This window comes from Xenopus laevis, chromosome 7L, assembly GCF_017654675.1.
Source record: "Xenopus laevis strain J_2021 chromosome 7L, Xenopus_laevis_v10.1, whole genome shotgun sequence".
Taxonomy (NCBI): Eukaryota; Metazoa; Chordata; class Amphibia; order Anura; family Pipidae; genus Xenopus; species Xenopus laevis.
Window position 1 is genome coordinate 34774241 of NC_054383.1, and position 14095 is coordinate 34788335.

The 14095-nt window shown below is 38.2% G+C and overlaps 1 long non-coding RNA gene across 2 annotated transcripts in view; it reads left to right on the forward strand.

Annotated features, from left to right (window-relative positions):
- LOC108696198 overlaps positions 1 to 14095 on the forward strand; it is a 41416-nt gene that overhangs the window by 26513 nt on the left and 808 nt on the right. The window lies entirely within an intron of this gene.

The following is a 14095-nucleotide window of genomic DNA, read 5'->3' on the forward strand; positions in this document are numbered from 1 at the left end:
TCTTCCCCATGGTCTCTAGCAAGTCTTCTTTTAATTGTTTCATACATGTTACAGAGTGTTTATAAGTCTTTTATGGTGATTTGTTACTGAGAACATTCACCATTCTATGGTGATGAGCTTAAAACTTACAATGGAGAAACCTAAAGACTGTTCCACTGGAAAGTTCAGAAAATACATTGCAAAAAGTAGACTGGTTTGAAGAGCTTACAACAAATATTTATTAAGTATGAGTTCTTCCAAAAGTTTGGGAAAAAATGGGATAGTTAATGAACCGTTAAATGCATTACATGGCTCCAAAGGTTTCCCAAACAAATTCTTTATGCAGCAGGCCCAATCTCTGCCCAAAGGATTAAGCCAAATGTTCTAGTACTTCTTGTCTGCACAGTTCACTGCCCAGAATCAGAAAATGGTTTCCACTTAATTAATCACTGTTTATATGTTTCTGCTAATTGGGCCCTCAACTGTGGACTACAAATTAGTTTTTACCTGATGTGTAACACGTATAAGTATCACCGGGAGATGTCATCTTGCGGATGAACACGAAATGTAGCTAAATCAATTTGTTTCTGGAGTTTACATGCTAAATGGTATGTTTGTTAAAAAAAGAAAACTAGATATAATCCTCTTTGTTGGATATAATTGTATATATATCCAGCATTTTTTTTTTACGTTTTTTTCATGCACATTAAAATATGCAAATTTATGAACACAAATGCAATCTGTAAAGCAAAAAAAGTACAACAAATCATATATGTTTTACTCACAGTGCAATTTTTATCCACATAATTTCAGCCCATGCATTGCACTAATGATGGCATAACTACATTTCATCAGGGAAGACTGTTTTGGTGCATTCGCAAGGAGTATAGGTGCAAGTATCTTTGTAAATAACATTTATGTGTGCAAGAGCAATTATATGTATTCCATAGTCTATATACTGTATATCTGCTATGCATTTACTGTATTTGATATCTTTGCAATCTATAGTCATAATGTATTTATCCACCTTTGTTTATGGATAATGTATTGTTCAGCTTCTACGTTATCTGTAGCCATCTCTCTCTTTTACAAACATATAGGAGTAATGTATAAGGGCTCTTACAGACGAGCGTTTTTACCTGCGCTCCCCTGTGTTCCTGTAATGGATTCTAACTCACCTTCCAAAGATGGCGTCCAAGATGGCGACCCCCTGCCTCACCGCATGGTTCCTGATGGGCGCAGCTCCATGGTGTCATCGTCTTCCTGCTCCCGGATTGGCCGCCGGCGACGGAATGGACGCCGGCGTCAGAATGGGCGCCGGCGTCAGGACGTCAGCGTGGGGACGCTGGCGTCTGCGTCTGACGCAAGCGCGTCAGCGTCTGACGCCAGTGCGTCAACTTTGGCGCCAAACTCAGAGACTACTTAAACCTCTCTCCCCTTCCAGTCCTTGCCCAACTATAGGTTCCTGTTCGTCTGTTCCTGGGTGTGATATACTGCTTTTGATTCTTGTGTACCGACTCTTGCCTGTTATTACGATTCCTGTTGTCTGCTGCCTGGTCTGATCTATTTGCCTGTACCTTGACGATTCTTTTGATAAACCCTCTTGTACCTCGAACTTGGTTTGGTCTCCTCTTTGGTCTACACTATTACTGCGCCTTCGGGCCCGTTACAGTTCCGTTTTTCTGCGTTCAGCCGCAGGGGAGCGCAGGAATAGACGCATTACATTTTTTCCAATGGGGCTGTACTCACACAGGCGCGTGTAGGCGCCGAATGCAGGTTGAGACGCAACATGCTGCATTTTTCCTGCGTTCGGTGCCTACACGCGCCTGTGTGAGTACAGCCCCATTGGAAAAAATGTAATGCGTCTATTCCTGCGCTCCCCTGCGGCTGAACGCAGAAAAACGGAACGCAGGGGAGCGCAGGTAAAAACGCTCGTCTGTAAGAGCCCTTAGGGTAGGGTTACCAATAGATTGTGTACAGCTCCTATAAAATCTATGCATTCATGTCTTTAGCATATTTCATATGTTTCCCTTATTAAACATGTATTTTGGAAACCATACTACAGAATTCCAATACATTCTGCCTGGGGCCTTTTTAATGACTTTTATAATTAACTTTAAAAATGTAAAAGAAAAAGTTCAATAAAGATAAATGACATACACATATAACTTTAAATGTTGAGAATTGCTGAGAATTTACCATGTAGAATATATTATCCGCTTTATATCATAGGCGTATAATGGAATATTTAGCTTTCCAAAAGATTATTGCATTTTTTAAATGAATGGTATCACATAAATGTTCCTACAGCGATTATCTCTAATTGCAGAAGGGCTACTTTCTGGCCAGCTCAGAGGAATATACTGCTGGAATACAAAACGGAAAAGCAGTTGATCAAGAGGGTTATAGCCAGTGGCTGTCACTATTTTATGCTCTTGCAGACTTGCCTGCCGCTGAGCTGTTTAAAGAATACAAAATGTCAACAAGCAACAAACAGAAGCTTACTTTGATCTGCAAAGTCTATGGCAGAGACCAGGAGTTTAATTTGAGTCTTATTTTCAGCATAATCACAGTACAATATTATAAACTGAAATACATGAAACTAGCGTTCTAATATTTTTCCAAATGGTGCTAAATGTATATATCTAATTATACATTATACAAAATGCATATGAAATTATTTTTAAAAACTGTTCCCTTTTATTTGGTAGTGATAAAACAATGTTTGTACTTGAGGGTAAATAAGCTGCATGAATCCCTATTGGTGCTAAAACAGTCCTACTGGATTTATTTCATGTTTAAATTATTTAGGCGAGACATAAGGTATGGTAATCCAAAATTACAGAGAGAGAACCATTATCCAGAAAACCCAGAGTGCGGAGGTTCTGGGAAAGTCTAGTGCAGTGCTGTCTAACTGGCGTCAAGCATAAAAACCACATGAGCACATGACCTTAAATAGCCTAAGGTACAATGCCCCCTTGTGTTACCACATATTATTACATAGTATAACAATGTATCAATATAGACATGCATTTCAGATACAAATATATCAATATAATCTCTGAACAATTTCCTTTTAATTTCTCGAGTTAATTGTCCACAAATTGTATCCATAAAGAAAATTAACTTATCTGGATTGTGAAATGTCCCATCAAGATAATAACCTGGAAAATACAACATGTTCAAGTGATACCTGTAAAACATAAAACAAATGTTTTGAAAACTATTTAGATAAAAACGGCTCAGATCATATTCATGATTTAGACCAATGAGGGACATAGTTCCTTACCTCATTATCCAATGCGCCTCTTTCTGTAACAATTCCTTGTTACGGTCACCCCCGTGTCTCCGTCAACTAAACCCAAACACATAGTTAGGTATGCAGGGCCATCAGGGGGCACTGTGGGAACAATTGTCCCAGGCTTCTATATGTTAAGGGGGCTGCGGTGCTGCATTTACTGGATTAGCCGGGCCCTGCTGAAGTAGGAAGCGATTTGCGCCAAAGTAGGAGCCTAGTTGCGCTGATGAAGGAGCTGAGTTAGAATCTTGGAAAGCACTCCAAGAGCATATTAAAGGACAACTAAACCATAAAAATGAATATGGCTACAAGTGCCATATTTTATATACTGAACTTATCACACCAGCCTAAATTTCAGCATCTCAATAGCACAATGATCCATGACTTCAAACTTGTCACAGGGTTCACCATCTTGGAAAGTGTCTGCAACACTCATATGCTCAGTGGGCTCTGAGCAGCTGTTGAGAAGCTAAGCTTAGGGGTTGTCTCAAATTATAAAGCAGAAAATGAGGTTGGCCTGTAATATAAGATGATGCTACAGGGCTGATTATTACATTTTGATGCTAGTTGCACTGGTTTCTGTGCTACCATATAGTAATTATCTGTATTAATTAATCAGCCTTATATTGTGACATTTATATTCTATGTGTACTGTATATTGTCTGAGCAGCTAAGCTTAGGGGTCGTCGCAAAATATCAAGGAGGAAATGAGGTTGAACTGTGACATAAGCTGATGCTAGAGTGGTGATTATTAAATGGTGACATTTATATTCTATATGTACTGTATATTGTGAGTGGGTCCCTAATCTCAGTAAGTGACAGCAGCACAGAGCATGTGCAGTGAATCAGCAGAAAAGAAGATAGGGAGCTACTGTGGCATCTTTGGAGACACAGATTTTTACTGCTAAAGGGCTGTGGTTGCCTTGGGCTGGTACAGAAGCACAAAACATAATGTACAACATTTCTAGCTACTTCTTTAGTTAGGCTTTAGTTTTCCTTTAAATGCTCGGGAAATTCTTTTATTGCCGACTACCAATAAACAACATGTTTCGGGCCTTATGTGCCCTTTATCAAGTGTACCAAAAATTAAAACATGCAGGCTACATCCTTTCACCCCCCCACCAGTGCTTGAGTGAGCAATTAATAAAAAGGGGGTATGTCCATAGTCCAATTATTTTCCCAGTTCATCAATAAAATGTCCAATCGGTGTGTGCAAGTTCCAGTATTTTAAAATCCTTGTAGCAGTGTCCATACAACATATTGTCTACACAATTGGTATATAGTGATAGATTTGTAACATTTATACCAGTGTTTAAAAAAAGTGACACTTTTTGTATCCACGTGCAAGCTGATATTTCCTGTTTGTGAGTACCCACCTAAACAAGTATCTAAGGAAAGTTTTTAACTCTTTGGTGGAGGTCAATATTAAATGAGGGTAACACATATATGGTGAAACAATTTGGTTTATTTCTCACACAAGAGGTGGCAACATTGCAAAACAATATTACCCTATTTTGCTTGTTTGTCTGTCTCCCGTGCCTTTGGCGCTGGCTTTTTTTACAGTAACAACTTTTTGTATCCAGTCTGCTAAAAAGGAAGTAGTTATCACATGATACAAAGTAGAACTAGTACTGCACATTACTTATTTGCGGGCCGGCCTGATACCCGCGGGACCTGTGGGTTTACCCGCGGGGTCTGGCAGGTTCGGGCCGACCTTGCACTCCTCTTCGCACGTTGTATTGCTGGCTTCCGACTTCCAGGTTCTGCTTTTATAGGCGCTGCGCCTGATCGTCCTGCCCATTTTGTGACATCATTGGCTGGGGCGGCACGGGTCTATAAAAGGAACCCGGAAGTCAGGCGAGCGCAGGCTTAGGAAGGGCGGGTTAGGGTCAGGTGCGGGTCGGGAAAAACCAGACCCGCACATCACTACACCGCACATCACTACTGCACATTAAGAACTGTACCTACTATGGACTGAAACACTAACATTACTTTATAACTTTATAACTTAATAACTTTATAGAAATAAGCATAAATGATTAACACCAACGTTAATTATCTTACCATTACTTTTCTTCATCTATGTCGCTGGTGTAGTCTATATTAATATACAAAACCTGCAAGGTTAAAGTAATCAAGGTTATAAAAATGGTTTAAGACTCCAGAATTCATGAAAGGCATTTGTTTAGCCTTTTAATTAAATTACTTTCAACTTGTAAAAATTGTTCTGTCACCACCTCTTTTATCTGCATCAATTACTTCCAACACACACCACCTCAGCTGCATGGAGATATGTTTGTACAAATTACAATGTCTAGAGACATGTGTATTAGTCTGTGTATTTTCTTTAAAATTTCTGATATAACCTTTGTGTTCCTGTACCCTTCTTTTGGCGTCTCTTTTTGTTTGGTCAACATATCCCATGATGCAAGGGCATTTTAGTAATTATACGACAAACATCGAATTGCAAGTGGCATAGATTTTAATGTTAATTTCGAGCCCTTTAGTGAGGTGGTTAATTTGATGGTCTTTGATGATTGAGGAACAACAATTACATCCCAAACATGGGTATGTCCCGTACTTGGGTTTCCCTTTGAAACCCAAGGTTTTGTATCTGAGAGATAAAACATGTCTTTCAAAGTACGGCCATGTTTATAGCAAAACGGGGGGGGGGGGAGTGAATACGTGTCCAAACTTACATCAGATTGAATTAAAGGCCAATATTTCTTAATCACTTTCTCTGTTTTGTCACTGTATTGATTAAATGTGGACACTAACGGTATTTTGTGTCTGTCCACATCTTTCGGGTCCTTTAACTAGTAGGTTATCACGTGGGAGAAGTTCAACATCTTTTATGGCTTTGTTAATCACTTCACGCTTATAACCTTTCTCCAAAAAATGTTCAGTAAGAGTAGTTTTGGCCTCTATATAACTCTCAGGTCTGGAGGATATTCTTTTAGACCTCCCAAACTGTCTCTTTGGTATGGCACATTTTATCTTAGAGTTATGAAAGCTTTTAGATTGGAGTAGATTATTTTTATCCATAGATTTTCTATATAGGGCAGTGTTCAGTTTACCCTCATTCAGCTAATTTTACATATAAAAAATTCAGTTCAGTCTGTGAACATTCGTATGTGAATTTGAATGGTTTTTTAGCTTAAATTTGCAGAAGGAGGGGCCTTAGAAGGAGCCGAGTTGAAGAAGATGAAAAAGGGAATTCCAGAGGATTGGTGCAGCATGTAAAAAGAGAATTGACATGGACAGAGCGAAATTTACTTCTGGGGTGTGTTATATAACTATTGGGGTGATGTGACATTCTTAAAGTGGATTTGGTGTTTGACAAATAGCACTGTGTTGTAGTTGTATATGAGGGATACAATGGGATGGTGTATTTGTGTGAAGAAGGGATAAATACAGAAAATGTTGAATGTTATAACTGGCAAGATTTTGCAATCATCTGGATTGGGGAGTAGAAAATGATTCCTAAGCAGCATACCCGAGGAACAGAAGATATATGGTAGTTGTGAATATTGATTAATTTTGAGTAAAAGAACAGATGTTAAAGGAAAACAAGTAACAGTAGTATAGATTGAGAAAAACAGGTCTCCAACAATAGGGCCTTGGGGGTCTCCAACTGAGAATGGATGGGGTGAGGAAATGGAGCCAGCACGATAGACAAAAATATTGAGATGACATCCAGGAACACGATAGACCCTGGCTCCCAAAAAGAAAAGAGAATATGGTGTAACATGGAATGATCAACAGTGTCAAAATAGAGTGGTGGATTTTGGATTAAGCTGTAAGAATATCACTAACTACTTTTGTAAGTGCTGTTTCTGTGGAGTGGTGGGGATGGAAACCAGACTGTAGTGGGTTTAGTAGGGATTAAGGAATTACTGTTGTAGTAATTTTGATGGAAAAGGAATAAGGGAGATTGAGAGGTAACTGTAAAGGAATATAGGGTCCAGAGAAGGTTTTTTTTTGCTTTGAGGACCTCAAAATGGTAAAATGCCAATATAAAAATGCCAGTAGTCTGTGATAAATTAAAGTGTGAAGTGAGGGTTGTATTTTAACATGCTCCTGACCAAAAAGCCACAGTCTTTTAGTTGCTATTAGAATTCACATACATATTGTTTAGTAATTGAAAAATATTATAGATCTGTTTTAGTCTATCACTTGTTTTTTGTAGACTGAGGAACTGTTCAACGCTAGCATGGATGCTATAGCTTTGCACTTATGTCACCAAAGAAAAAGTATTGTAGTATGGAGACAGAAAAGGTGCAAAAACTTGTCCTGCAAGCTGCACAAGTAGGTTTAACCTGAAATGTATAACCCAAGTCTCCCAAATTATACAACATAACCAAAACCCAAATATATCACCTGAACCAATATTTTCCCATAGAGCTTTGTTTCTTAAACTTGGGTTCCCAAAAGTGGTTAGACTACAACGCTTTTCTTGATTAGCACTGATTATATGTTGAAGAATACTGGCAGTTGTTATCCAGCCGCATATGGGGATAAAAACAGTAAGTAGATAAACACAGTTTGGTGCATTGCATTGATCATTCCTAAATGGAATCACTAGGAATACAGACGAGCAACCAATCAGAAGTGAACTTTTAAACAAGTGACCCATATTCTTATCCTTCTTAGCTGTCCCTTTTCCACTGGAAACAAATTACTTTATTTAGGAAACAAATCAGTGGAACCATAAAAAAATATGTTTGTTGTTTTGATTTGGACTGACAAGTCAGAACGAGGGTTAAGGCAATATTTCATCTCTACTATTTACATGATGGACTTGGGTGTATCCAGTAAAAGTTTAAACATGTAATTACATTGTTACTATATTTATTACAAATAGATGCAGAGGCTAATTGCAGAAAAGCAAACTTGGAATTTGTAAATTAATAATTAAAGTACAAATCTAAAAGACAATGTGATGTACAATAGACAGGAAGACAAATGCTTGATGCGATATTAGGGTGGAATATCTACCAACAGATGCCAGCTGAAGCAGGTTATGTGTTTATTGATGTCAGACTGTAATTAAATAGCGAGTCTTGTCTTGCAGTATCTTACAGCAGTATTAGGCACTCATACAGGACATTGTGTTCCAACACAGGCACTAATTATATGGAACATTTGAATCTGTCATCAGAACCATGAATTCAGCCACATGCACACTCATGTTAAAAAGATGTGTCTGTGAATAACATATTTTATTTGAAATCACAAGGGTAGTTTTCAAATTATTATTAGCATAAAGCAAGTATTGCCAATACTAAAAGTCATCAAAATTACAGAAAAATCTTATGTTTTATTGTATTGTGGCATTTCCCTTTCTGCATGAGCTAAACTACAATGTAGTATATAATAAAGTATATAATAGTGGATCTGTAGAACACACATACTGTTTACAGCCATGGGCAAAAATGTTGGAACCTTTTTCAAATCATTTACAAATAGTGATGGGCGAATTTATTCGGCAGGCGCAAATTTGCGGCGAATTCCTGCGATTTGCGTAACCGCCGTGAGAATTCGCCAGCAAAAATCCGCCAGCTTCAAAAAAAATGGATGCCAGCATCTGTTTTTTTTTACGGCAAAAATGAGACGCCGGCGTCATTTTGCGATTTTTGCCCGTTTTGCGAATTTTGATGAAGCCAAACACCCCAAATTCGCCCATCAATACTTACAAATAACTCTGAACGACATTAAGGGGCAGATTTAACAAAGGTCGAGGGGAATTTTTGAATGAAAAAAATTCGAATTTCGAGCTCTTTTTTGTGTACTTCGACTAGTCCAAATTCGAACATCGAAATGTATCCTATACTGTCACTTTAAAATTCAATTGGTGGGGAAAACTCGAATTCGGCCGAATACGGACCTATTCTATTGAAAACTGACCTATTTGACCTCTTAAACTTAATTTCGGTTGGTCTTTTTAAATTCGAATTTCTACGTTTTTTTCAATTCGAAATTCAACCCTTGATAAATATGCCCCTTAATAGATTTACTGCAAAATAAGTTTAAAGGAAAACTAAAATCTGATCATTGGGCCCTAGGGCCTACGCTAGGATCATATGTGGGCATATCAGGCAGAGATCTGCTCGTTTAGTGACGAGCGTATCTCTACGTCTATGGCCACCTTAAGAGGCACATTTATCAAGGGTTGAGTTTCAAATTCATGTGAGCTTTTTAAAACTCCTAGAAAATTTGAAATTCGACCATTCAAAATGTATTAATGAAGTTGATTTTTTTCAACTTTTTTCCTATAGGGCCAGAGTATGATAAATCTCGAATTTGCATTAAAATTCAAATTGAGTTTGGATAATTCACAATTCAAATTTGAGAGTTTTGACCAAAGAAAACGTTTTAAAATTTGAATTCGAATTTTCAATTTGACCCTTTCTAAATCTGCCCCTAAGAGTATCATAATGGACAGAAGTTTATATATATAAACGGGATGCAACCCTTTCATAACACTATTGCTTTTCCTTATGAGGCTGGACTACAATTCACAGCAAGCTCCCGCATATTACTAAATCATTTCAGGAACTGTAGAACAACATCATCGGGGGGTGGATTTGTAAAATAGACATTATGACGCTGAACCAGTTTCACCCTATATACTGAGTGGGCATCCCAAGCTTTCAGATGATAAAGAATACTTCAGAATTCTGCTTGCCTGCACTACATCATTTGTCATGCTGTTATCCAACATAATGAAATTTCTGTGAAGTTCTGTGCTTGTCAATATTTCACTGTAATTAAATAACAATGTAGCTATAGTGGTGTTTCGGTGTTTAACTATAAAAACTATGTTTAAGCTTTTCATCAACCATAAAATGAACCAAGAATTCATATGTAATCAAACAGGCAGGATTACATTAGGCTGCTAGCCCTGTAGGGCACCTGGACAACAGCTTTTATCATGGTTTAAATCTTAATTATATGCAGGGGAATACTGGCTGTTGCATTCCAAAAACATTTAGGTGGGCTAACATGATCACGGAAGGTTTATGCAGCCCTTAATAAATGCAAAATGGTTATGCTCAGAACTCTCATTCATTTGTTGCTAAAAAAAATAAAAAATCTTTAGACCAACAGAAGGCCTTTAGGGTTATGCAGAAGGGACAGTAGCCCCATTATTAAAGCTAGGGGAGCCCTGCAGGGTAATTACAGTTATATCTTATAATACTGCAATAAGTATTATCACTTTACAGTTTTTTTCTTCTTTTGCAAACAATCTCCTTATACTATATGTGCTTTCAAGAGCCCTCGTGTGACTTCTGGTGCCAACTGTGAACCCTATGCTTATTCAAACTGCCATCCAATCATTACCCTATTCACTGACTGTTTAAATATATCAAGGTCAGGACAGTTTAGAAAATAGCATTTGCAACCATGATTACATAAGATAAATGTCCTTATGTATTACTAATAATAGTACCACTCCCTGGGAACTTGGCATCAATACAAATATATAGCTGCTTCAGTTGGCATCTCTTGGCAGCTATGCCACCCGAGTGTTGCATCATGCTTGCCTGTTGTACTGTATATCTGATTAATAGTTTAGTTTTGTACCCAGAATGATTATTAATGGTATCAATGCAAAGACATGGCTCTATTTAATAATATTTGCTGGACTTGCCAACTGGTCCAAATCGGGGGGTGGTGGGGGGAGCACCCACAGTTTTTGAAAGCGAGCACCTCTGGGTGACTTTAATTGAAATTGAAGGCAGTATTTGTTTATCCCTTTCTGTTCTCTGTTTCTGATGGGTCCATGGCCCGGTGATAATGTCAGGACCAATTAGGACCAAGGAGGAAGCACCGGGGTTCAAGTTCAACACGCAGTACAAAAAGGGGTGCAGAAATAATCATAGTCAAAGTTTAGGCATAAGGCAGGCAGCAGTACACAGAGTCACATAACACAGCAGGGGTCAGAATCCAGATAGTCAATAATTATAAGGCACCTAGGAAGTAACAAGAGGAAAACCTATCATCGGGCATTGAACCCATGACCTCAGCATCTGTTTATTTCAAATTTTCACTCCGTTCTCTCCACGATGACATCACACGCACGGCATGGAGTGATGACTTTATTGCGTTGGACTGGGCACCGCCATCTTTGGTGCGAAGCAGAGTGCTCCGCAACGGAACGCTCCTGACACAGTGTAGCAGATAAGCAATACAGTAAGTTTCCCCCAGATCTGATAATCAGATGCCTTCTAGTGATGGGCAAATGTATTCGGCAGGCACGAATTTGCAGAGAGTTCCCGTAATTCATGTAACCGGCGCGAAAATTCGCCAGCTTCAAAAAAAATGGATGCCTGCAAAAACGAGACGCCGGCACCATTTAGCGATTTTTTGTCCATTTTGCGAATTTCACGGGAAATTCACGAATTTTTTGACGAAGTGAAACGCCCCAAATTCGCCTATCACTACTTACAAATAACTCTGAACGACATTTAGGGGCAGATTTATCAAAGGTCGAGGTGAATTTTTGAATGAAAGAAATTCGAATTTCAAGCTATTTTTTGTGTACCTTGACTAGTCCAAATTCGAACATCAAAATGTACGCACAAATTTGCGACAAATTCATGTGATTCGCCGCCGGCGAATAAATTTGCAAAACCGCCTTGAAAATTCGCCAAAATTTTGCTGGAAATTTGCTAATTTTTTGGCGAAATGTGCCAAATTCGCCGATCCCTAATGCCTTCTGCTACAGTGGAAAAGTTGGCGAAACTGTGTCTCACTTTTGACGCCAGCGTCCATTTTTGGGTGAATTTGTGGCATTTCACTTAGTCAAAAAATTCTCAAATTTCCTGTGAGATTCGCAAAACGGATCGCAAAATGGTGCCGGTGTCTCGTTTTTGCCGGCATCCTTTTTTTTTAAGCTGGCGAATTTTCGTGGCAGTTACGCGAATCGTGGGAATTTGTCGCAAATTCGCGCCTGCCGAATAAATTCGCCCATCACTACAGAGAGTATTAACACACAGATAAGGTTTTAGTAGCAATTACATTCACAAATAGATGCACAACCTTAGAGAGGGATTAAGATTACTTTCATGATACAAAAAACAATGCTTGGCTAGAAATACCCATTTTAATGTTAAGGGGGCACTGCTTTTGATATATATATTTGCAAAGACCACTATCTGGGTAAAAGACTGCAGCAGAAGGTATAATGGTCTCATACTTGCCAGGGTGAAGTTACCAAGACATCTATTGTTGAAAGCAGCGCACTCCTAAGCCATTTCCAGACCACAAGTAAAACCATTATTCTTTATTTAAACATCCGATTAATTACAAACTGCCTCTGAGGTCTGATCTTTTTTCATTTTGTGTTTGCACACTTCCTCAGAGACCTCACTTCCCATCATCATACAGAGTATCCCCCCTACCAATTAATATATTAATTTGAACTATTCAAATTCATTTTAAAAGCTCGTCAGAATTAATTAGTTAAAAAATCCTATAGATCATATTCATAATTAATATTCAGTTTAAATATCCATTACATTTTCATGCCAATTCATAAATTAGATTAGGGGTGTTTCTCATCTATTGTAATTTATAAATCATGTATATCTCCCTATTCACCATTCTGGAAACATATTGAAAATCATATCAACATTAAGGGGCAGATTCACTAAGGGTCGAATTTCGAAGTTAAAAATACTTCGAAATTCGACCCTCGAATTGAAATCCTTCGACTTCCAATATCGAAGTCGAAGGATTTAGCGCTAAACGTTGGTTCGTTCGATCGAAGGATTTTTCGTTCGATCGAACGATTAAATCCTTCGAATCGAACGATTCGAAGGATTTTAATCCAACGATCGAAGGAAAATCCTTCGATCAAAAAAAGTTTAGCAAGCCTATGGGGACCTTCCCCATAGGCTAACATTGACTTCGGTAGGTTTTATCTGCCGAAGTAGGGGGTCGAAGTTTTTTTTAAAGGGAAAGTACTTCGACTATCGAATGGTCGAATAGTCGAACGATTTTTCGTTCGATTCGTTCGATTTCGTTCGTATTCGAACGAATTTAACCAATTCGATGGTCGAAGTACCCAAAAAATACTTCGAAATTCGAATTTTTTTCATTCGAATCCTTCACTCGAGCTTAGTGAATCGGCCCCTAACTCTACTTAAAATAGTTAAGGTAGCGATTTCAGCAAATGTAGCAACTTCAGCAGGTGTAACATTATTTTTAAAAGGAACAACTAACATAAAAAACTGAGTTTAGTCCTTCAGGTTGTGGTGTATAATATAGTATACACAGGTTGCGGTGTATACTATATTTCTTGTAAATAAGCAGCATGTCGGAAGCATATAGCAAGTAGCTGAATGGCGAAAGCGAGCCGAAGCTGTGTTTAATCAGGATCTTGTTACTGTTTCACATGTGACTGACATAAATTCATTTTGGAAACTAGAGAAATTAATGATTAAGGAACGTAAAATATGGTGGGACACAATCTCCCTGGAGAAGTATTTATCGAAGGGGATTATCCTGAGGGGGTTACGGATTCGAAAATACCCTGCATATGCAATGAAGGATGATGTTTTCTTAAAGAAATGGAATGATACTCTTACAGAGTGTTCGTTAAAGTTGATGTAGTTGATTGGTAGAACATAACCAAGAAACATTAAATAAGTTGAATACTGATATAAGGGGATGCTCAAGAACAGTTTAAAATACCAATGGCAGGCATCAACGGGGACTATGACAAATTTAATAAATGGGAATTATAGTCAGAAATAATATCAATTAAAACTTCCAAATTTAACCGAGATAATGGAAACTATGAAGAGGATT